Consider the following 12,745-nt stretch of genomic DNA (forward strand, 5'->3'; position numbering starts at 1 on the left):
CAATGGTAAGAAAATAGGACAAAACAGTGGAGTAACCAATACGTGATAATCACACGAAAACAGACATTCGTTATACGATCACGAAAAAACACGGAAATTCACGATAATATCACGAAAAAAGAATCTAAAATTTACATGACTATATAACAAAATTTTGTGAGACTGGGGTGGTTTATTTATATATACACAATAATTACACACAGCACACACTCATATATTATGCAAAATATTTTGTATGTGATTAATCGCGATTAATCTTTGGCCAGCACTAAAAAATATTAAAGGCACCATACGTAAGGAATAATTGAAAATTGTTACACGGCAGATGTGCATTATTTTCAAATAATTTAAATGACCGGAGTCAATTATACCATGGTTGCCACAGACATTGCTCTGGTGGTTATTTTAAGACATTTGACAGGCCAGATGTGCGTTTATCGAAAACTAATGCATACCTTATCCATTTCTCAACCAATCAGAATAAAGCATTTATCAGCTCCATGGTAAAATTAACAATATTTAATGAGACCACTAAAGTATTCAAGCAAACACTGCATACACTGCTATGAGAACATCTGCATGAATCAGGTTTTGTGCAACACAAAAGACAAAAAGACAAATAACTTAAATTAAATATTACACTCTAAAAAATTTGCTGTAATTTTGCAGCTGGTTGCCAGTAACTTACTGTAGAAGATAAAGTCAAAAAATGTTTCATGGTTATTTAATTTTGAACAAAATGTTGCCAGTAAATAACATAAATGTAAAATCTACAGTAAGTTACTGGCAGCTAGTTGCCAGTAATACCCATTAATACTGTAATTTCTACAGACATTTTTACAGTGTATGAAATGTTAATTTTTCAATTAACAATGATATAATTAATACTAATATTATTGGTAATGGCATTATTAAACAATTCAAGTGATTTAAACTTTAAAAACCTCACTGTACACCCTATGTCCACTTTGCAAAATACGTGTTTCCTTTGCAGCTCACTCATATAGTGCATTTCTCTTGTATCCATGGTCACTGGCACTGTATCAGCAATGATCTAAATCACAATTGTACAATGGGAGATTATTTTTCCTCGGGAGCTTTCTGGTTAGACTGCTCGAGAGAAGCGTAGAGATCTGAATCATTTACCGAGGTCAGAGTGGCCTTAGGAGCACTTCTTAAAAAGTCTTATTCCTGTTACGCAAGCCTGCACAGTATATTAGCACTGATTTCGACGGACAGTGTATAATGTATGATACATTAATCTCCACTATTTCAATTTCTGAGGCTGAGGCTGTAAAATTGTAATGCTGCATATCTAATTCACTTTTTTCCCCTGTTTCCCTCTCGAACAGCCGATTTATGCCTCTCTCAGAAGACGAGTTGCGGATCCCATTGTGGACCCTGTGGTACATTAAGAACAGCCAACATCAGCTCTGAAATCTTATCTTGTTAAATCAGACAAACACAAGTGACTGAAAGGGAGAGAATTAATGGGGAGGATGCTGGAGGGAGAAAACAGAGCTTTTTAATGCGGAGAACGTGTGTGCATGTGTGGTTGGGGGGGGGCTGACTGAAGATGGGTATCTGCCATAAGGGTTCATCTCCCTGTCATTGGCTGTGTTGATTGTGCTGTAGCTGATGTATCTAATTCATCTGGAAGTGTGATGGTTTATGACACAGGAGGGTCGGATAGTGTCCGGAGATGCTTGCTTCAAAAGAATATATTGTGGTCGACAGAGGGAGGGAGACGGAGAAAGAGAAAATCAGGAGTAATAAATAATGGATTTCTGGTGTATATTGTCAATTAACCTTACTGTCCCTATGTAATTCACTCACGATGGTCTCACTTTTTGAAAAAGATTAGGACCTCAAAGTCAAGGTCACTGCTCTTAACAGGACATTCAGTATCATTGACCAGAGCAATAAAAGCATCTGTTGTCAACACCTACAGTATGGCTGAATTCACCATAACCACAATTCGATATTATCAACAAATAAATAAACATGTTGATCTGAAATCTGGAAAAAAAGTATCTTTATGGTAACCAGAGTACATTTTCTTGTATACCATTGCTATTCAGACGAAAGGCATCCAGGCCCTGAGGTCATGATACAGGGTCCAGACTGGAGGGGCTAATTTGATAGTGACAGAACAATCGCACTGGAGCCTCCTTCCATCGAAAAGCATACTAATTACAAAGCCTGCCCTTGAGCCCGACCTTGGCGGGTCACTTAGCAGTTGTGATCTGTCTGTGACTCTTAATAAAGTCTCTTTCACCCTTCTGAAGCAGAGTCTCTCTCTCTCTCTCTCTCTCTCTCTCTCTCTCTCTCTAATTACCAGCATGTTAAGCGGGCAGAGACACAATGACTGGGGCCATCACTCTCTCGCCTTGCAAAACCAATTCAAGTGACAATCGTTTCAAATGAACTGCAACAGTCACTTGCTGTCCTAAAGGGAAAAAAATGAAATGGAGAATAATGTCGGCCAAAACTGCAGCCGGGGCCAAAACATGTTATTGAAAAATCAACAACAATTTAAGACGCGCTTAAAAGTTGGGGAAATATTTTTATTAGAGTGGCTGCAATATGTTTTATATATAATATAATATAATATAATATAATATAATATAATATAATATAATATAATATAATATAATATAATATAATATAATATAATATAATATAATATAATATAATATAATATAATATATACATTTCGGAATAGAGTCTGGGTATAAAATGTATGTAATAATAATAATAATAATAATAATAATAATAATAATAAAAATGATTGTAGAAGTAGAACTATATATACCTTTTACATTTTCACAGCCAGTCTCTATTCCAAAATGGAAATTATAAAAGATAATAGCCACCAGCCCCCAAATTCTTTCCTAAACCCCACATTTCTAGCCACTTCTACCAAGTAAAATGTGCTCCTGTTTTCTCTTGCAGAGTTCCAGTCAAGGCTTTGAACCGGTTCACGGAACGAAAACGAAAACCAGAAACTTTTGATGTTTTGCAAGGAACAGAAATGAAACCAGAAACGTTCCAAAAATATATGTTCCGGAACAGAACCGTTTATTAAAAATAATGGTAACTGGTTAATACTGTTATTTTTCTGTTCTTTGACAAGATTTCTGTGCAATATGACTCGGTGAAGTTCACTTCCGGTCATCGTTGATTCATCAGAGAAATGAGAAGCTTGCAGTGGTTCCCAAACTTTTTCAGTGTGCAGCCCCCCTTGTGTAAGGAACATTCCTTTGTGGCCCCCCAAAGAAAATTTGTGACAAAAAAACTGTTCTAAAACTCAAAATTTTAATAAAAAAAAACATTAAATTATGCAAAAAAGTAGTGCTTTTGGTTAGTAGCCTTATTTTTTTAGATTTAATTACACAGAATTCATGAGCAATTAATGTATTTCATAAAATGTCATAAAACTGGGGCCCCCCTGGCACCATCTCGCGGCCCCCCTTGGGGCCCCGGCCCCCAGTTTGAAAACCACTGGCCTAGTCAAGCCCAAGTATGTAATGCTTAATCATAAGAGGTAAATATCTACCAAGTATCTCTAGATTTTTTTACTAATTAGTGGTGTAAAGTATCGCAGCTGATCCGTACAGATCACAACCCACAGTTCGGCTCGCATGCGATTCGCAGATTTATACGCAAATATAAATATGGTGAAAGTTGATAATTTCCACGTGTTTCAAAGGCTTGCAAATGTTATGACTTAAGTGACTTTAAATAATTTAACATCAAAAAGGCGCTAAAGTGAACAATTTTCTGTACGCACAGACGCACATGCATTTGAATGTGTCCGGTCCAAGTCCAATCAAACGTGATTATCCCGATGCACTTCAAAGATCAGAACTCTTGATGTATAAAATACATTTGTCGAAAAAAGCACTGAAAAACAACGTAATTTTCACTTTATGTGGAGCGACTGTTTATGCTGCATCTTCTTCCTGAAGCGCTGTTTGGAATTCGTCCTCCGTAAGTGCACTCAACAAATGTAGGGATGTCAGAATTGCAGTTATGCCGCTTACATAATGTAGCCTTTTTTAAAGTTTGATGACAAGATAGAGACTTAAAGGCAGAGTCCACAATGTTTGAAAAACGCTTTGGAAAAGGAGACGGGCCGACTACCAAAACACACTTATAGCCAATCAGCAGTAAGGAGCGTGTCTACTAACCGACATCCTTGCCGGGTTGCGTATGTGTGGGGCGGGTCTATCAACAGAAGGTCCAGATTCTATTGGGGTAGGGGTTGTGTTTGTTTAGGTGATTTCAAATATCAACATTGGCTTTCAAACATCATGGACTCCGCCTTTAAGTAAAAATAGACTAATAATTTAAGTTTTTATGTCCTAATGATCAGCCTACTTATTTGTATGTCCCGCAGGTGACATGGAACGTTATTAACCTTTATTTTTTTGTTTTTACCGGTTCAGGAACGTCAACTTTAGGGTTGAACCGAAAACCGGAAACATTAAAATACTGTTTCTGTTCGGAACGAACCAATTAGGAAAAAAATCTGGTTCAAAGCCCTGGTTCCAGTAAGCGCACATCTTTTAAAGATGTACACTTGGTTGGAAAGCGCAACAATGTAGACCATCAAGACGTTTGCCTGAACCTGTGCTACAGTAATATTAGCAAGGTTTATGAAATTGACCATTAAAATGTACTTGTAGTGAACATAACAGCCTTGAATATCTCCACTCTTTTGAATCCAGTCCATGATGGTAAAAGCACCCGTCAAACATACTTGAAAACAAAGTTGGATTCCAAACGTTAATTTTAGCTTTTACTACGTACAATCACATGGTTAACAATCTACTATTGAGTTATATTACAGTTTCATACAGTACATAAAACAGCCTCCAGCTTTTGACTTTCATAAACTAGCTTGAGATAGAACAGCAATATGGTGTTAATGTAATAACAGTTTTCTTTTCTGATTATTTCTAAGTGCATTCAGCACAAAGTTCTCTCTATAAAGCATGACACCTCTAGACAATGCAAGCATGCATCACTCTTCCTAGCATTCTAGTGAATTAGATTATTTTTGCATAAAACAATGCAATTTTTATTCAGAATTTCCTCTAACAGCATGCAGACATTATGAGGAGTCGATGAAGCCCTCGTTCTGTGTGCTAGAACGACAGCGCAGGTTTAAAATGCAACCCCAGGAGGCCAAACAATAAGCCAGTGACAGGCAAAAGAGGGAGGGAGTCCAGACAGTCAAGAATAATGGCTGCATCTTTCAAGTTGGATCAGGTCCTTCTGTAATGAAGAGAGGAGTTGTCTTTCTCTCGTGTGGCAGGGAGAGAGAGAATCATCTTGGGTCTCGGTCTCTCCAGTGTGGGATATGCAGAGACAGAATGAGGGAGAGTTAGAGAAAGAGAGAGAGTGAACAGCAGGGTGGCTGGGATAATTACACACTGTTTGTGCATCCGGGGAAAGCGAATCCGAGAGCTGAATGTTGGTGTGACTGAACACTGATGCTGTTTTTAATGAAAAAAGAAAGAACAAAAGAAAAGCAACACCTTATTTACTCCACCTCTTTACTGTTTTTTCCTTAACAGGAACCATTGTGCCACTACTCTCCGTTTGTGTTGCAATTAAATGTATTACAGAGGAAAGGCTTGTATATATATTTTGCAGTTTCAAAAGCTTTGCTTCTGTCTATATTTGTATCCTGTTTCTATTTTTCATCCCAGAGTTGAAGTGTGTTCACACTTGCTACTGTAGCTGACAGACAAAGAACTGTCTGTGGTTTTCAGTGGCAAACTACCCTGCAGCCCACTTTATTTTAAGAAAAAAGATGCTCACAAACAATAGTGTACAAATAAACAGCAGCAAGATGAATGAAAGTAAGTTCTCGCTGCTAACTGTACCATTTCACAGCCATGTCAATTAATATTGAATACTGTATTTGTCAAGCAGAATAACTGGTTTTCCCTCCTATTCATACAGCATAGTAGGTTACACATGCACACGCAAGCAAAATAGTTTCATTGAGATGACCAATAGAGGTGCATGCTTATATTGTCAGAAAAAAAAATGATCAAAAGTGCTGTCACTGGGGCAGGAAATACTGTGCTGGTACCAAAGAGTGCATACTTAAATGTATCTGTCCCTAAATAGTACATAATAGGAGCTTTTCAAAGACTTAGGACCAATTTTCAATTATACACCGGGACCATTTAAAACCTGCCAAATATCTGCAAAAATGACCTTTTGGTAGTAAATAAAATACAGTTGCTTGTGGACAAGGATGAGGTATGCTGTTGCCGATCAAACTTTCAACTAAATAAAACATCTGTCCCAATATATATCATAAAGTACAACTTTTAAATTCCCTCATAAATGACATGTCGGGCAAGTAGTTCATATTGGACTCTGCATATGCACACGGGTGACCGTGGTTAAGTCCCGCAGTGCACAGTGTGAGTGTAAAACGTCCACCGGGTGTGCTGTAATGAAGAGCTGTTTCATTCCCAGACCGTCAGGGCCTTTTCGCATTGAATACCACACTTACTGTATCATCTATCAGTCCTGGCAGCCACACTGTCACACAAAACTTCCTGCCCTCTGTGTGTGTGTGTGTGTGTGTGTGTGTGTGTGTGTGTGTGTGTGTGTGTGTGTGTGTGTGTGTGTGTGTGTGTGTGTGCAGTGAGGCCTGGGCTGCGGTGGGCTATAATGAGGCCCTTTGGTGGCTGTATTGGTGACTGTAAAGACTAGAGAAAAGAGAGAGAGAGAGAGAGGGACGCACACATATAGCTCTATTTGTCTTACAAATATCACACTAACTACCAATTACAGCACCATAAACCTCCTGCCTACTGCTTACCTCCCTCTCTATAATGCAGGACACACATATGCACTGGGCTGAGAATCTCTCTCTCTCTTTCTCTCTCTCTCTCATTCTCTCTCTCTCTCAGCTGGTGTGGTAGAAGAAGCTGTGGTCGTAGATGCAGGAAGCACAATCAATGAGGCTGATAATGAGGTCTTTCTTAAAGAGTGGTGCGGCTTCTGGATTAGTACTGAGATAGAGAGTGGGGTAAACCTGGCGCTGCCACTTCCTGTCTCCCTGCGGTCCTCAGGCTAAGGTGGGGCTGAAATAAGGTGTCAGTAGTGATGTTTCCTTTGCTATGATTTTATGCGCATTTTGAAGAATCACATCAAAAACGACATGAAAACGCCAAATTTCTATAAAAAAAAATGTTTTTACGCTCACTTGAGGTGATTTTTGATCTATTTGAAAAAGAGTAAATGCGAATAACGGCAGATGGAAACGCATTTGCCAAAATATTTCTGACGTAGCGAACATTAAACCCACTGGACCGACCGTTCAGCTGTTTTGTCGTTGTCTTTACCATATATGGGGCTCGACATTGTCGCAATATCATTGGTGCTAGTGCCTTTATCAAAAAATTTGAATTTTTTCTGCTGTGCACATCATTCTGTTTGGCAATTACAAGCTGCACTGCTAATAAATGTAAAACTTGCCCAATTGTAACTCAAGCATGCCACACAAGGCCTAAAAAGTAAAGCCAAAAAGTTTCGATCGCCCCCCCCCCAGTGACTGGTCCCAGTATAGGTCATAAACCCCGCCTCCCCATGTTATTCAATGGGACTTGAGACCAACTAAACAATTTAATTACACTTCAATTATCTTTTTTTGAAGCTGGTTTCTATCATTCATTGTAGTTTTTATCACGCTGATGTAAATTCAAGGGTTTGTTTTTAAAATAAGTTTTTATTTAGTTATTTAATACTATACAAACGGTGGTATCACGTCATGATTGACAGCTGTGATATGCGCATTCTACGAGAGCGAGGGTGGGGCCTTGATTTCGTGGCTTTTCTTCCTGCTCACTACCGTGTATGACTGGTCCCGAAATCGCTACTGCGCAGACTCAAGACCCAAGATGTCAGCGTCGTATCGGGACACTGGCGGCTTCACTTTTCATCAATGGAAGAGAGCGAACGGGCGTCGTCCATCTTTTTTTTACAGTCTATGTTGTAACTAAATGCAGTCCTGTCTCTATTTTCCAAGAGTGCATTGTTTTGTTTACTGTTGGTTACTAGGTTACTATTCCCATCATCATTTGCTCAAACAACTTGATGGAAAAACTCACCTAATTCACATTTGTTAATTTTGAAAAGATTTGCTTCACGTTTGGATGAAAACCCAGCTAGTGACATCACTGCAAATGCACTTTCACCAACAAAAACATGCATGCACAAAATGGAAAACCATGAAGCATCAATTTAAATCTCATTTTTAACTTAAACGTTACTGTGCGTGCTGGGTCCAACGTTTGAGTCCACTTTAAGTTGCTCCATTTCTATACCAGACATGAGTCAACGAAGAGTGTGTGTCACTACTGGGCCACTATTGAAATTCAAGCAATTTGTGAAATTAATTTGTCAATATATGTCTGATTTCTACATCAGATTTTCCTAAAATCTACAAGCCCATAAAAGCATGATTGACCATTAAAGGCGGAGTCCACGATGTTTGAAAGCCAATGTTGATATTTGAAATCACCTAAACAAACACACCCCTACCCCAATAGAATCTGGACCTTCTGTTGATAGACCCGCCCCACACATACGCAACCCGGCAAGGATGTCGGTTAGTAGACACGCTCCTTACTGCTGATTGGCTATAGGTGTGTTTTGGTAGTCGGCCCGTCTCCTTTTTCAAAGCGTTTTTCAAACATCGTGGACTCCGTCTTTAATAAAGAAAAAAGGTGAACAATAAATAATATGAAATTCTTGTACATTCTGTTTGTTCAATTCGCTTTTTTACCTTATACACTTTTATGGACACTTTTGTCCAAAATGGCTTACAAAAGTGCATTACAAAGTATATTTGATTAGTATGTGTACTTTATTGCTACTACCACTGCATAAACACTTTTTGTTATGCTATATTTTGTGATGATCAAACTGTGGAAAAAAGGAAAAATAAAGCAATATATATATATTTTTTCATAATTTTTTAATATAAAAAATACCTCCGCATAATAGACTTTGTTCATTGTTTATTATTCAGCAGAATATATGCTAGTATCTAGTATCATTTAAAATAAAAAAGTAATTTAAATTGATTTTTAAGTTACAAGAATGTCAGTTTTTAACAAATTATTAAGCATTTTAGTGTTTTAAGTGGATGTGCACACCAAAGCTTTTAAACGCGGCTAAAAGCGCCAGGCGGACGGCCGTGTGAGAACTGACATTGACGAGCTGAGCTTTTCACCCAAAGTTGAATACTTTTCAACTCTCGAGCACCGGGGAAAAAACGCAGAGCACCGGCTTTCAGCGCGAAAGAAAACACTAGCTGCTGGCTTTTTTGAAAAGCGCGACGCTTTTATTGTAAACAATTACAAATATATGCCGGCCGCCGACGTAAAAGCTTTGGTGTGCACGCAACCTTAGAGTACATATGATTTGGACATTTGAAAATAAATAAATAAATAGACTAAATATACTTTACTTAATTGGGTAAAACTATATCAATACAGAGTGGTACGATAACGCTTACGCGCATCCTCCTGGGCACAGAATGATGCGCTTATATCATCCTGTCCTTTATGCTTATGTGCTTTCCAGGAGGAGAATAATGCACGTGCAGCATCCTCTCACGGGAATCCTCACACCTTTTTAATAGCTTGACAGTAACAATCACGGGTAGGGCTGGGTATTGGCAAGTGCCTCACAGTACGATACATATCACGATGCATGGATCGTGATGCAATGCATCACGGTTCAATACAATTCGCTGCATGCTGCGATACATTGCAATAATTGTTCTTTTTTTTATCAAAAATGTAAAAAAGAGCAGATTTTTTTAAGCCAAAGTGCTTCCACATGTCGACTTTGAAAGCTGCAGGTGTTTTTAAATTTTCTCACTCCCGCTAACTTCTGAGACATCGGCTGAATGGACAGCGACCACTACAGCAGTCGTTTGACGCACACAGAGGGATTTGACATTTTTTGTTTGTTAAATATCGATAGTAGAGATCGAAATAAAAATCACGATCACGATAGTTAGCTGTATGGATATTTTTTTCACAGCCCTAATCACTGTAACGCACAGTTTAAAATTTTGATTGGTCCCAATGTACCAGATCCAGCAAAAAGGTTTGAATTGGCCCTGATACTAATCCCAAGTATCGGATCAGCACCTTCCTAGTTTATACTGCACATTTTGCTTTTTTAAGCACTAGAATAATCCTTTGTTTGTTCCATTTCATATAAAACAGCAGTAATCAATTTTCTGTGGAGATAGAAAATGAGCTTGTTAAAAATATTGCCCTACCATATGAGGATTCAGTGTTACTAATACATATTTCCATGTGCTGCTGAAAATAGACCGCTGATGGACAGAGCCTGCCAATAAACATGAGTTTATTAGCCGGCAAGAGAGTCATCAGCAGCGGATTTAACAGCTTTCCAGCACTCATCCGCTGGAGGTGTGGAGAGTTGCCCCCGCTGCCTGGATCTCTGAGCCCAGGCCAAGCTACCCACTCTGGGGCCGCTGATCCAGCCGGCCCATCTCTCCTCTGCGGCCCACAGCCCTCGCATTAACAGCTAAGCCTCAGCTGCTGGAAATGTTATTCTAATTAACAGGGGATTAAGTCATCATCTTCTCGTGTAATACAGTCTGGATGGGAATTTCAATATGGAACGGCAGCCCAAAAAAAGGCAGTTAGCGTCTCAATAAATTACTCTTGACCCCCAGGATGACAGTCTATTGGCGCGTCAATTGCCTGCCAATTAAAGCGGCCCATCCTTGCCAAAACTTTATTGGGATGGTTTTGGTTTCTCATCTGAACACAAATCAGCGGGCTAGAGATGGAAGAGGGTACATGGCTGGCTGTGATTGCAAGTCTGATGGGAATTTTGACAAGTTAGTACAATAAAGTGTGCAGAGCTATCGCAGGCCATATCTGCGCTGACAGCTTCACAAAAACAGCTTCTTGTGAAGCGCAGATCTTTGATAAATGACCATATGTGGATTGTCATGGGAGCAGAGCTGGTAAATCCAAACAAAAGCGTACCGAACAGACTTCTGAGGAACTGGACAGACATCGAGAACCCTAACAAGCCCAGCAGGCCCACGCTTTGATTGTCTTGAATTGGTCCCTCTTTAAAAATGCATCAGTCATGTTGTGACATTTGACTAAGACTTATAGACTTAAAGCAAGCTCAGTGGGGAGACCGTTTGGTGTGTGCAGTCTCGGCCAGTGAATTATCTTCTGCCGAGCTGGGCTGGATTGAGACCCACTCATAAAAGGATTTGGATGGACCCAAAGAGGAATCAGCGTGGCCCTTAGTATAGCTAACCCTGATGCAACCTGATGCAATTTACAGCCACAAAAACAAAATATGTCAACATAATAAAAAATCTGTTAAGTGTCAGCCAAACAAAAACAAAACATTGCAATGTTATTCCAAAAGCCCTAATATTTTTATGTAAGTGAAATCCATGCTGGATACACATTATTAGTTATTATTCCAATGAGTTTATGATCCGATTCTGACCAACATCGACAATATGACAACCAGGGCCGGTCACTGGGTTTGTATGCCAGCTTGGATGGGAATTTTATTTTTCAGTTTACACAAAGAAAAATGCTACATGTAGAGAGAAAATTTAGAGAGGAAAAGAGAAGAAAAAGCATGATAGCAGGTAAATTGACAGTCAGTCAGCATGACTCCTCTATGTGTTAAAGCATTGTTTTCTGCTCAGCTAAGCAGCAGCGAATTGATACGTTCGCAATGAAGTGCAATGACAATTAAATTGTAACTGACCTGCATGTAACCATCATTATGTCTTTTCTCTTTACTGCCATCCCTGTTATTTAATCACACAGCATGCAAGCTTTTTTATTAGGCAGTAACACTGAAGACTACATCCTCCTGCCTATAAACACTCAAACGGGGGGAACAATCACTTCAGCCACCCATGAGAAAACCTCAATCGCTGAATCACTGAGGGTGGAGTTCCTGCTGATATGCTTAAATACTCAAATCTGGGAGCTTTCAATGAAAATATGCAAGTATTTACAGGTAAAGATTTTTTTATTTTAAAAATGCTTTGTCAATTCCAACGTAATACACTCACCTAAAGGATTATTAGGAACACCATACTAATACTGTGTTTGACCCCCTTTCGCCTTCAGAACTGTCTTAATTCTACGTGGCATTGATTTAACAAGGTGCTCAAAGAATTCTTTAGAAATGTTGGCCCATATTGATAGGATAGCATCTTGCAGTTGATGGAGATTTGTGGGATGCACATCCAGGGCACGAAGCTCCCGTGCCACCACATCCCAAAGATGCTCTATTGGGTTGAGATCTGGTGACTGTGGGGGCCATTTTAGTACAGTACTCATTGTCATGTTCAAGAAACCAATTTGAATTTGATTCGAGCTTTGTGACATGGGGCATATCCTGCTGGAAGTAGCCTTCAGAGGATGGGTACATGGTGGTCATAAAGGTATGGACATGGTCAGAAACAATGCTCAGATAGGCTGTGGCATATAAAAGATGCCCAATTGGCACTAAGGGGCCAAAGGTGTGCCAATAAAACATCCCCCACACCATTACACTAATGAGAAATTGAACAGGTGTTCCTAATAATCCTTTAGGTGAGTGTATGCAGAGACATTTTTCAAAGCATTTCTCTGTTTATAACAAAGCAACACTGCTTTCACACACTTCACCT

General features: G+C 39.1%; 1 long non-coding RNA gene across 9 annotated transcripts in view; it reads right to left on the bottom strand.

Annotated features, from left to right (window-relative positions):
* Positions 1-12,745, bottom strand: part of LOC129416802 (uncharacterized) — a 342,254-nt gene that overhangs the window by 213,154 nt on the left and 116,355 nt on the right. The window lies entirely within an intron of this gene.

The sequence above is a fragment of the Misgurnus anguillicaudatus genome, chromosome 11 (genome assembly GCF_027580225.2).
Source record: "Misgurnus anguillicaudatus chromosome 11, ASM2758022v2, whole genome shotgun sequence".
Taxonomy (NCBI): domain Eukaryota; kingdom Metazoa; phylum Chordata; class Actinopteri; order Cypriniformes; family Cobitidae; genus Misgurnus; species Misgurnus anguillicaudatus.